This window comes from Schistocerca gregaria, chromosome 8 (genome assembly GCF_023897955.1).
Source record: "Schistocerca gregaria isolate iqSchGreg1 chromosome 8, iqSchGreg1.2, whole genome shotgun sequence".
In the NCBI taxonomy this organism is placed as follows: domain Eukaryota; kingdom Metazoa; phylum Arthropoda; class Insecta; order Orthoptera; family Acrididae; genus Schistocerca; species Schistocerca gregaria.
Window position 1 is genome coordinate 168,587,608 of NC_064927.1, and position 12,486 is coordinate 168,600,093.

General features: G+C 35.5%; 1 protein-coding gene across 2 annotated transcripts in view; it reads right to left on the reverse strand.

The window, feature by feature from the left end:
• Window positions 1–1,504: 1,504 nt before the first annotated feature.
• The window catches only part of LOC126284873 (WASH complex subunit 2), a 204,574-nt gene continuing 193,592 nt past the window's right edge, over window positions 1,505–12,486 (reverse strand). For both annotated transcript variants that reach the window (XM_049984113.1, XM_049984112.1), the window contains exon 17: window positions 1,505–5,001. The gene's annotated coding sequence lies outside the window, so the exon portion shown is untranslated. The remainder of the gene's footprint in view (window positions 5,002–12,486) is intronic.

The window sequence follows — 12,486 nt, forward strand, 5'->3', positions numbered from 1 at the left end:
ATCCACAGTAGTCTGACACACCTCCTATAATCTATCAGATGTGGCTACAGAAAATGTGAACATATAATATGAAGCATCTCATAATACGAAATACACAATCTTAAAACTTCAGGAGGCTGAAACACACCTATTTCTCTACATGACCCAATATTTCAGCCAGCTGAGGTCAGAAGGAAGGAAATAAAACATTCTGTAGAGAAAGCAACATTGAAAATCCATTAATTCCAACATATGTACTACAGAATAGATACTATTAAATGCCTCTAACAGGACTGCCAAGTAAGCCACATTAGGAAAATACATGTATACAGAAAAATAAATCTATCCACAAAGTACGCTGGGCAACAAAGTACGCTGGGCAACAAATTCCACACAAAGGATTATGGGACTCAATGAAATTCATACAATGTCCTTCACATGTTGAGTAGTTTCTGATGCTGTGAAAGATGGACACACACAATACTGCTCACAGAAAATTAATCTTGTGTTAATGATGATGATGACTGGTTTGTGGGGCACATTCAACTGCGCAGTCATCTGTGTCGCTGTCCGTATGTATTCTCAGACTGAACACAGTCTAATCTCGCCACTTCCATGAATAATGATGGAATGATGAGGACAATGCGAACACCCAGTCCCCAGGCAGACAAAATCCCCAACCCAGCCAGAAATCGAACCCGGGAACCTGTGTTCCAGAGGTAGAAGTGCTAACCACTAGGCCACGAGCTACAGACTGAATCTTGTGTGTAAAGCCAAAACAATATGGCAGGGATATGTTATAGTACAACATGATATGGATACTGATGCCATAATTTGTGTAAGTGCTGTAAATGCAGGAAAACCATACAAGATATAATAATAAAGCAGTAATGGGGAGGAGAAGAAATGATATCAACAGATATTAAACAAAATTTGAGACAATAAATAAATGATCTCCGGAAACAAGTCTTTGGGAAAGAAATGAACTAGTCAACGGAAATAAGCCAGCTGAAGAAAGAGTTATAGTAGAAACCAAACACACAACTGAATTCCTAAAATCAACATTACAATTTAAGTAGAAATTGTATCATAATTATGGTTTTTATTTTGATGATTTATGTTATATCTTGTGACAGAAATCCTACAAAGGTCAGAAAGTGCATAAAAATACTTAGGACAACTAGTGGCACTACATACCGCAAAAACTCTAAAGCTGAGGAACTGCTTCATGGAGTCATACACACCCAGCAAGAGACCACTCAAGATTATTTTCACCCATATAAGTGGCTGCATCTTGAGGACATTAATACAGTGGATGCTGAGCAAAATTTCACTGTTTTTTAATTTTATATAGTGAAAAAAAAGATATTATCTGGAAGTATGCAGAGCATTTTACCTCATCTGTGCCTATTAAAGCATCCACTCTCCAACATGAATTCCTGTCAAACAATGTCCAACATAATAATCAAAAAAATTTGTATTACAAACACATAAAACACCTTAGATCCAACTGCAATAAACTAACTGATGATATAAACACTTTACTTCGTAAAAAATTTTTCACAATTATTTATGTACATCATTATTACAATATACATATATTTACATAGGTACAGCAGTTATTTATGGGTCTGTAACATCGTGAGGGATACACCAATCCTCGAACTTCCATATAAAAATTGGAACAGGTACTTATTCATACACCAGCACAGACTGACACTTCCCATTCTGCAAAATAACACTGAACTACAAATACAATTTAAAGGAAATCACAAAAAGACCCCGTTAACTTTTACATAGATGTGACAGAATATCTCTGTAAAACATAGTAAATGCAAGGTATATCTATTAGGTTGTAGGGTAGGGGATAAATGTCCTCTCTCTCTCTCTCTCTCTCTCTCTCTCTCTCTCTCTCTCTATCTATCTATCTATCTATCTATCTATAAATCAAAAAATCTTTGGTTCTCAGTTTTATTTACTTCACTGCAACTACCAGGCCAGTTACGTTCTTCATTTTTATTTTCATGCAGTTAACAGTGAACACATCCTCATGATAATTCAATAACAATATGCTGCAAATACAGACAAATCAATAACTCAAGGCAATCACACTAAGAGAATAGAAGGATCTAGATAAAGAAGAAATGAAAGAAGATTGCAGTTTAATATCTTTCCTATGGTGGCATCACTAGAGTCAGATGTCAAGTTTGAAAGAGTTATTGTTAGGGAAGAAAATTCAATGGCTCTTTTTTTCCCCAACTTAGCCATCCAGAGATTTGGCTCTGGCAATGTATGGAAAATAAAAACAGCCAAAGTTTGTATAGCCAGACAGAGATTTAAACCCCAATCCTCCTCAAGGCTAGTCAAGTAGCTTACTCGTTCAATTTGCAGATTTGGAGGGGGGAGGGGGGGGGGGGGACTAGTCTTGACAATGTGCAGGAGTGAAAAGAAGTAGTTGCAACACGTTTTATGTTGCTACAGATTTCAACACAAATCAGAACATCTTTTAATGCAAAATACCAACATCTGAAAACCAATATATTAATCATTACTGCTTAAAAGCACAAGAATTTTTTTATGAAGATATAAAAACAAATGCGAGAACATGATTATGTCTGTGAGCTGATAACCTGTAAAGAATTACACAAAAACGAAAAAAATCCAATAATTAATTAAACAAACAATTGTAACTCAATCTAACAAAAGCAACACTTCGTATGCTGCAGATAAAGCACATATCTGAGTGACTATGCCACATGTTTTCAAGATGATCTCCTGTAATTACAACTTAAATATTGGTGAAATCAATGGGAGAAAATTCAATGTTTATCCCTAGTACAGAGCTAGGAAATAAACTTAAAACTTATTTAGGACTGCAGCTTCCAATTAACAAAATCAAAGGATAATTCACATGTCTCAGTTACCTATGACTGAGTGGGCATAGTTCATAAAATATCAAAGTTTTTAGGCAACACTGATGGCCTGAAGTGTATATTCTCCCAGTGACAATCAGACCTTTTCTGTGATGTTAGATAATTTGTAGACTGCGACGGATTAATTCTTTCAAGAGTGATATAACAACTTTACATTCTACAGCAGGATTGTTGCAGTTGAGGACCATTGGCTTCATCATGGAAACATAAGTATGTTTTTGAAATTATGATATCATAACTATCTTTTAAAGTTATTGTATCTTTAAGGTCCTGGGTCACACAGAAACTAGCAACAAAAGATGGTCACCAGCTACATACATATTCTTGGGAGGTGCAATAATATCCTCCTGTCACAATAATACTACTGCCAGCAATAGCCTGATCGAAACAATGGAGCTATTCTTCTTCAGAACCTTGGTATCAAACCTACCTACATAGGTAAATAACTGAAAATAAAAGAAATTGTAGGAATAATCTGTAATCATCTGAAGGAAAAAATGCCCACAAAATATGATCAGGACATGCTCAAGATATTCTGAAAGAAAACATACCATAACAACAACAACTAAAGGTGAGATGTAAATAAGAAATGACAGAACAGATACTGAACTGAATTAATCAGACAAAATAAACATAGAGCTACCCTCAAAGTTTTAGCATTTGTGAAACAGATCCCACATTATCAAACCTATGAGTTGTGTGATAGTGATTGAAAGATGTTTTTGAGCAAGTATTTAATTTTTGAGCAGGTGTTTAATCGAAGAAACAAGGTGAAAATGACAAGAGCCAATATATCTACTGACAATTCACAAGGTATAGTGGATGCTGATGTAACAGCTCATATAAGTTTTACATAAAATAAAATAAAATAAATGAGATGGTATTAGTTACAGAATAAATAAAACACAAAGATGAACTCTTCTGTATGGAAGGTAGTACTAATATTAAGTTTCTCAACATGCAAATACTAACCTAAAAAAATAACTGGCCATAATATTGAAAATGCAATCCTATGAAATAACACAGCAAATAAAAATCAACAAAAAGAAAAGAATCTAAAAAGTTAGCAACAAGAAACAAACCTGACAAAGTAATACATATGGAATCACCAATTCACACTTCTAAGGAGAACAATTCTTAAGATACATTTCTTTGTGTGACCACAATAACAATTCTTACTGCAGCTCAGATTTAAATATAACTTATAGTCACTTCAAACTTTATAATTAGATAGATATTTTTAAAGATGGTTATAGTGTCTTTTGAATACTAAGCAAATATTGTTCTTCACCGTATACAAGACAGATGAATCTGAACATAAAGGTATATTGTACTTATGCTTCAGGATGACAATGGTATTAATAGTAATTTGCTAACAATAACACTCAATACTGTCAGTAATTAACTAAATCCATAACATCTAGATATATATTTTCATGATATATCATATACTGACCACTGTTTCACATTCCAGTCATAATTTCAAATAATGGTTGACTCTAAAGTGTTTGACACATTTTTCTCACTTTCTACGGTTACATAAACAACTAATTACTTTCCTTTGACACACAGACTGACTTCAACTATAACTCATAGTACAACAACAAGAACAACAACAACAAGAATAATAAAAATAACAATAATAATAAACCATTTTCCACCAGTCCAGCAAATACAAATATGGACATTAACTTCCTTCGTGTCTCAAGTAATGATCAAATTTAGCAAAATTTTAGGCACAATTTTATGGGAACAACATAAAAAATGTTGTTATGTTTTCCTTTCTTTTAGAGAAATCTAAAAAAACAGGATGCATGAGTATTTCAGCATCATCTCAGCACTCTAGCTTATCTAATCATCCACGGGTTACAACAACTGCTTAGCAAATGGTTCAATGCATACACAAATATATAGTACAATTTTAGCACCAAACACAGACAACTTGGCAACAACATGTCACAGAATCATTGACCATGGAAGAATTGTGAAAAAGCTACAAATCATTAACATCTGTTCAGTTAAATGACTGTTTATAAGGCAACTACTTTTGCACAGCATCTGCTTCCACTGCCGATGGCAACACGTTCACCTAGACAAAAAACAGGACATTCATTAAATCATGGGAAGAAAAACATTAAGATTTTCAGCATAACATTATCATAAGTAAGGCAACAGTTAGTAAAATTTTAATAAATTAGAACAGTTGCATGCAACTGCTTGTAGTTTCCAGTTATCAATTTACGAAGAAGGATTCTAAAACTTGAATGTGTTGTTCAAGGCTGTTAACTGAATATCGGACTGATGTGTGGCTTACAGACATGTAATGCTACAAAGACTTAACTAGTTTTCAAACTACCTTTCTTTTCCATCCCCCTACTAAACTGTCCATTCCTTTCATAACAAAGATTGCTTGCAACCACTTAGTATGTTCCTAATCGACTGCTTCAGACTCAAGGCTCTTTCTCCATCACTTAAATTTTTATGCAGTAAATGGTTATTCTGATGTAAGATAACAAACAAATTTCACTACTACATACAGCACATTGAAATTATACATCTCTTTGCATATTGATCTTTTTATTTGTATCTGATTTATCAGTTTCCTTCATATGTTTCAAGTTTTAGTATTTGGTTTCTCTTTTACAAGTGACACCTAACATTACTATTATGTATTGGAAGTCTGCACCATCTCTTATTCACAGTGACATATAGGTTCTGCAGGGGATAACTCCCACGAACTAATCCTGCAAAACATGATATGAGAGCACTGCACAACTTTCTTTGAAACGCCTTTTGACATAATAGGAGTATCATAGTTAGAATACTAGGAGGAAATTTCTCAATACAGGTAATTTGTTTCAGCCAAATCATTATATTCTAATACATTTATTAATAATGGTTGATTAAAATGCTTATACAAGAATACTATTTTGATCCATTCAATTGCAGAAATATTCATTTAATCCACAAGCCATCACAATAAAGAATCCACATTAGCTGAAGGTGAGCTGTTGTGTACATTCATTAGCAGAGTGCTTCTGATCATTCAATTCTATTACATAGAGTAGTATAATTGCAACACTAACTAATCAAGCGGAAGTGGAGTAATATGTCTTTGTTTTGCACTGAACCATAATAAACAAACATCACACATTTATAAATTTTAAATCCCCTCCTACATATAATGAAACCATGGATCTGTAACCTTGGAAAAACTGACCACACGATAAGTATAAGCAAAATCCATGGGAGTTACGATTTTAGAATGTATGATGGGATTGTCTTCTACAAATAAAACAACAAAATATAGGTAATAGATCTCAATACACAGTCTCATGTACAACCATGAAAGATATGCCAACACGCGTAACTCCTGCTGCAGATCATTTACAAGGAATATGTTCCTTCACTTTCAACCACTTGAAACTGGGCAGATGAATTCAGATGTGACACTTCTCATTGATATGATTTACATAAATTGTATCCCAGAACTGCAACCAAAAATGAAAACATCCGAAAATTGCACAATATGCTATTACATCATCAAAATTTAAAGATGTATAAAAAAAAAAAAAAAGGTACCCGTGGTCTAGGGGTAGCCTCTTTGATTCATAATCAAAACGTCTTCGGTCCCGGGTTCGATCCCCGCCACTGCCTAAATTTTGATAAATAATCAGCATTGGCGGCCGAAGACTCAGGCATAAGAAGTCAGCCGCATTTTGCCAACGGCCTTGTCAAAGAGGGCGGAGGAGCGGATAGAGATTCAGGGCACTCTCTTGTCCTAGGGGTAGGAAATTGCCCCTGAAGGCGGAAGAATCAGCAATGATCAACGACATGAGGATGCAGAAGGCAATGGAAACCACTGCATTAAAGACAGGGAACGTGTATCCACAGGACATGTGGCCTGTAGTTGAAGAAGTGTCATGATGATCTCTCCATTGGCAAAAGATTCCGGAATAGTCCCCCATTCGGATCTCTGGGAGGGGACTGCCAAGGGGAAGGTTACCACGAGAAAAAGTTTGAATAATCAACGAAAGGATAATGTTCTAAAAAAAGCTAAAAACACAAGTATATCAAGAAATGCCAATGGCATAGGTCTTTTCAAGTTGTCTGCTGCATTTGCTGAATGTTGAAGAAAAATGTGAAAACGGTACTAGGTTTGTTTTAATCAGCAAACCAAAATCATGGACAGAGGTTAGTGGTCTTTGTAAAGGGTAAGAATATGAACTGGTAAATAGTTTTGAAGACCAGGTGGATGAAAAAATACTTGAAATGAGGTATGGACTTTAATTTTAATAATAATAATAATAATAATAATAATAATAATAATAATAATAATAATAATCCCCGTGGGGAAAAGAATAGGCCTCCGGTATGTTCTGCCAGTCGTAAAAGGCGACGAAAAGAACAAACCACTAATAGGGCTAACCCCCCTTTTAGTGTGATTAGTTGGTTCAGAACACAACTAAAGAAGCCTCGGACAAGCGTCATCATGGTTGGGGACGACACTTGAACCGTATGCCCGCCCACAATGGTAAAGACACTGATAGCCAACTGGCAAATGATTTAAATCCAAATAGAGGTGTTTTGCAGGATATGCTTCCTGTAACGACCCTAGAAGGAAAACAAAGACAGAGGATGAGATGGTCAGATGAAGTTAATCGACACCTCATGTTCTGTTATTACCAAGCAACAAACCTAGGAACCAACACAGCTGGATACAGATCACATGTATACACAACATTTATTATCAGATACACAGAATTAAAGTTTTTAACAGAACAACGACTAGCTGATCAGATCCATGTAATAATAAAAAATAACAGGATACCCCAGTCAGAATTAGAAAACATCAAACAACAAATACAACAAATACTGGAACAAAATAATGTGCAATCAGAAGAAGAAGAAGAAAATACAGTAATGAACTCAAACATCCCAGAGCAAACAAAATGAAATCTTAAGACTGCCACCAGAACAAGTACAAATAGAACACGAAGTGACACACATGTTAGATACAGAAGAAAAATTTCAGCTGACATATATGGAATACAAAGACACAAATACAGACATTAGACCATTCTTGCATAGACCGCCAAATAACCCACAAGTCGAAACAACAATAAAAACTATCAACACAATCATACACAACAAAATAAATGAAAACACAACTATGGAAGAGTTACAACTACTGGTTTATATAGGAGCACTCACTACACTAAATATACACACTAGGCAGAGATCAGAACCAATCAACACACAGAAGAAACCCACAAAACCAGTGTGGCAACACAGGCTACAGATCAGAATAGAAAAACTGAGGAAAGACATTGGACAGCTAACACAATTTATAAGACATCAAATGTCAGAAAAAAAACGAAAAAGGTTAGGTAAAATCTCACAATAAGAAGCGATAGAGCAATTAGATGAAAAGAAGCAGAAATTACAAGCATTGGCCAAATGACTTAGAAGATACAAAAAAAGTGAAAATAGAAGGAAACAAAACCAAACATTCAACACAAACCAAAAGAAATTTTACCAGAAAATAGATAACACACACATTAAAATAGACAATACATCAAACATAACAGACTTGGAACACTTCTGGAGCAACATATGGTCAAACCCGGTACAACATAACAGGCATGCACGGTGGATAGAAGCAGAAACAGACACATACAAGATGATACCACAAATGCCTGAAGTGATAATTTTGCAACATGAAGTCACCAAAGCAATTAAGTCTACTCACAATTGGAAAGCCCCTGGAAAAGATAAAATAGCAAATTTCTGGCTAAAGAAGTTCACCTCAACACATTCACATCTAACTAAATTATTTAACATATTAAAAACAAAGATTCCAAGACTTACCAAGCGGGAAAGCGCCGGTAGATAGGCACAATGAATAAAACACACAAACACACACACAGAATTTGAGCTTTCACAACCGGCAGCTGCTTCGTCAGGAAAGAGGGAAGGAAAAGGAAAGATGAAAGGATGTGGGTTTTAAGGGAGAGGGTAAGGAGTCACTCCAATCCCGGGAACGGAAAGACTTACCTTAGAGGGAAAAAAGGATAGGTATATACTCGCGCGCGCGCGCGCCCACACACACACACACACACACACACACACACACACACACACACACACACACACACACACACACATATCCATCCATACATACACAGACACAAGCAGACATGTCTGCTTGTGTCTGTGTATGTATGGATGGATATGTGTGCGGGTGCGCACGCGCGCGAGTATATACCTATCCTTTTTCCCCCCTAAGGTAAGTCTTTCCGCTCCCGGGATTGGAATGACTCCTTACCCTCTTCCTTAAAACCCACATCCTCTCATCTTTCCTTTTCCTTCCCTCTTTCCTGACGAAGCAGCTGCCGGTTGCGAAAGCTCAAATTCTGTGTGTGTGTGTTTGTGTGTTTCATTCATTGTGCCTATCTACCGGCACTTTCCCGCTTGGTAAGTCTTGGAATCTTTGTTTTCAATATATTTTTCCCATGTGGAAGTTTCTTTCTATTTTATTTACATCATCATTAAATTATTTAACAGTTACATTGCAGACCCCTACACATTCCCTGATACACTTACACATGGAATAACTTATATGAAACCTAAAGATCAAGCAGACACAGCAAACCCAGCTAAATACCGCCCCATAACATGCCTACCAACAATATACAAAATATTAACTTCAGTCATTACACAGAAATTAATGACACATACAACACAGAAGAAAATTATAAATGAAGAACAAAAAGGCTGTTGCAAAGGAGCACGAGGATGTAAAGGGCAACTGATAATAGATGGAGAGGTGACATGTTGTTGTTGTCTTCAGTCCTGAGACTGGTTTGATGCAGCTCTCCATGCTACTCTATCCTGTTCAAAGAGGTGACATATCAAGCTAAAACTAAACAAAGGTCGCTACAATACGCATACATTGATTACAGAAAAGCTTTTGATAGTGTACCCCACTCATGGTTACTACAAATATTGGAAATATACAAAGTAGATCCTAAATTGATACAGTTCCTAAACATAGTAATGAAAAATTGGAAAACCACACTTAATATCCAAACAAATTCAAATAATATCACATCACAGCCAATACAGATTAAGCGTGGAATATACCAAGGAGACTCATTAAGTCCTTTCTGGTTCTGCCTTGCTCTGAACCCACTATCCAACATGCTAAGTAATACAAATTATGGAACAATATTACTGGAACATACCCACACAAAATCACACATTTGCTATACATGAATGCTCTAAAACTACTGGCAGCAACAAATCAACAACTCAACCAATTACTAAAGATAACAGAAGTATTCAGCAATGATATAAATATGGCTTTCGGAACAGACAAATGTAAAAAAAAAAAAAAGCATAGTCAAGGGAAAACACACTAAACAAGAAGATTACATACTGGATAACCACAGTGACTGCATAGAAGCGATGGAAAGAACAGATGCCTATAAATATCTAGGATACAGACCAAAAATAGGAATAGATAATACAAATATTAAAGAAGAACTAAAAGAAAAATATAGACAAAGACTAACAAAAATACTGAAAACAGAATTGACAGCAAGAAACAAAACAAAAGCTATAAATACTTATGCTATACCAATACTGACCTACTCATTTGGAGTAGTGAAATGGAGTAACACAGACTTAGAAGCACTCAATACACTTACACGATCACAATGCCACAAATATAGAATACATCACATACATTCAGCAACAGAAAGATTCACATTAAGCAGAAAGGAAGGAGGAAGGGGATTTATCGACATAAAAAACCTACATTATGGACAGGTAGACAATTTAAGAAAATTCTTTCTAGAATGAGCACAAACTGGCAAAATACACAAAGCAATCACTCATATAAATACATCGGCTACACCACTGCAATTTCATAACCACTTCTACAACCCTTTAGATCACATAACATCAACAGATACGAAGAAAGTAAATTGGAAAAAGAAAACACTACATGGCAAGCACCCGTATCATCTAACACAGCCACACATTGATCAAGACGCATCCAACACATGGCTAAGAAAAGGCAATATATACAGTGAGACGGAAGGATTCATGATTGCAATACAGTATCAAACAATAAACACCAGATATTACAGCAAGCATATTATTAAAGATCCCAATACCACAACAGATAAATGCAGACTTTGCAAAAAAACAAATAGAAACAGTAGATCATATCACAAGTGGATGTACAATACTAGCAAATACAGAATACCCCAGAAGACATGACAATGTAGCAAAAAGAATACATTAACAGCTTGCCTTACAACATAAACTTATAAAACAACACGTTCCCACATACAAGTATGCACCACAAAATGTACTGGAGAATGATGAATACAAATTATACTGGAACAGAACCATTATAACAGATAAAACAACACCACATAACAAACCTGACATCATACTCACCAATAAATAGAAGAAATTAACACAACTAATCGAAATATCCATACCCAATACAACAAAGATACAAAAGAAAACAGGAGAAAAAATTGAAAAATACATCCAACTGCCTGAGGAAGTCAAGGATATGTGGCATCAGGATAAAGTTGACATTATAGCAATTACACTATCAACTACAGGAGTCATACCACACAATATCCACCAGTACATCAATGCAATACAGCTACATCCAAACTTCTATATACAACTACAGAAATCCGTAATTATTGATACATGTTCAATTACCCGAAAGCTCCCAAATGCAATATAACATATACCGTACAGTTAAAAGGAAGTCACGCTTTATCAAGGTCCGCGTCACTTTCTACTTCTGACCAGACATAACGTCTGAGATAAGAAAGAAATAATAATAATAATAGCCATATTTCACAAGGGTAACAAGTGGTGCTTTGGGTACTCGGGAAACTGAGAATGTTGGAACATAAGTTCTATTTCATTCTAACTTCAACCTACTCCAACTTCTGAAGTAATTTGTGGCTTGAGTATGTTGTGAGTCCAAAGAAGTAGCTCCAGACCACCTCGAATTAGACTTCATGAACTATGTGCACTCGTGGGATTCAAGGACAAAGTTCACTGAGCCAAAAAACATCACTTATTTGCATAATCAGGGAGGTTGTAAGGGTTAAGCTATTATATGGACTGACTAAGCAAAAGGTTTTCATTAAATACCCGTGTTTAATTTCACACATGTTTAAATGGTAGTTGCAAGTGAACAGGGAAACAATCTTCCTGGATTTCTGAAAGGCGTTCGACACTAGATCACACTGTTGATTGTTAACCAACATACAACCATATGGATTTCATCCACAAATATGACAGACTCAAAGCATTTTTGAGCTGTAAGAACTGATACATTATTCTGGATGGTGAATGTTCAACACAAACAAAAATAACATTGAGTGACACATAATGAAATGTTACAGGACTGCTAATGTTTCCAGACTACAAAAAAATGTATTGGGTGGGGTCAGCATACAAACTACGTATGCCTTATTTGCAAAGTATATGAGATCTCATGAATATAAACATACAGATCCACTAATTCTCA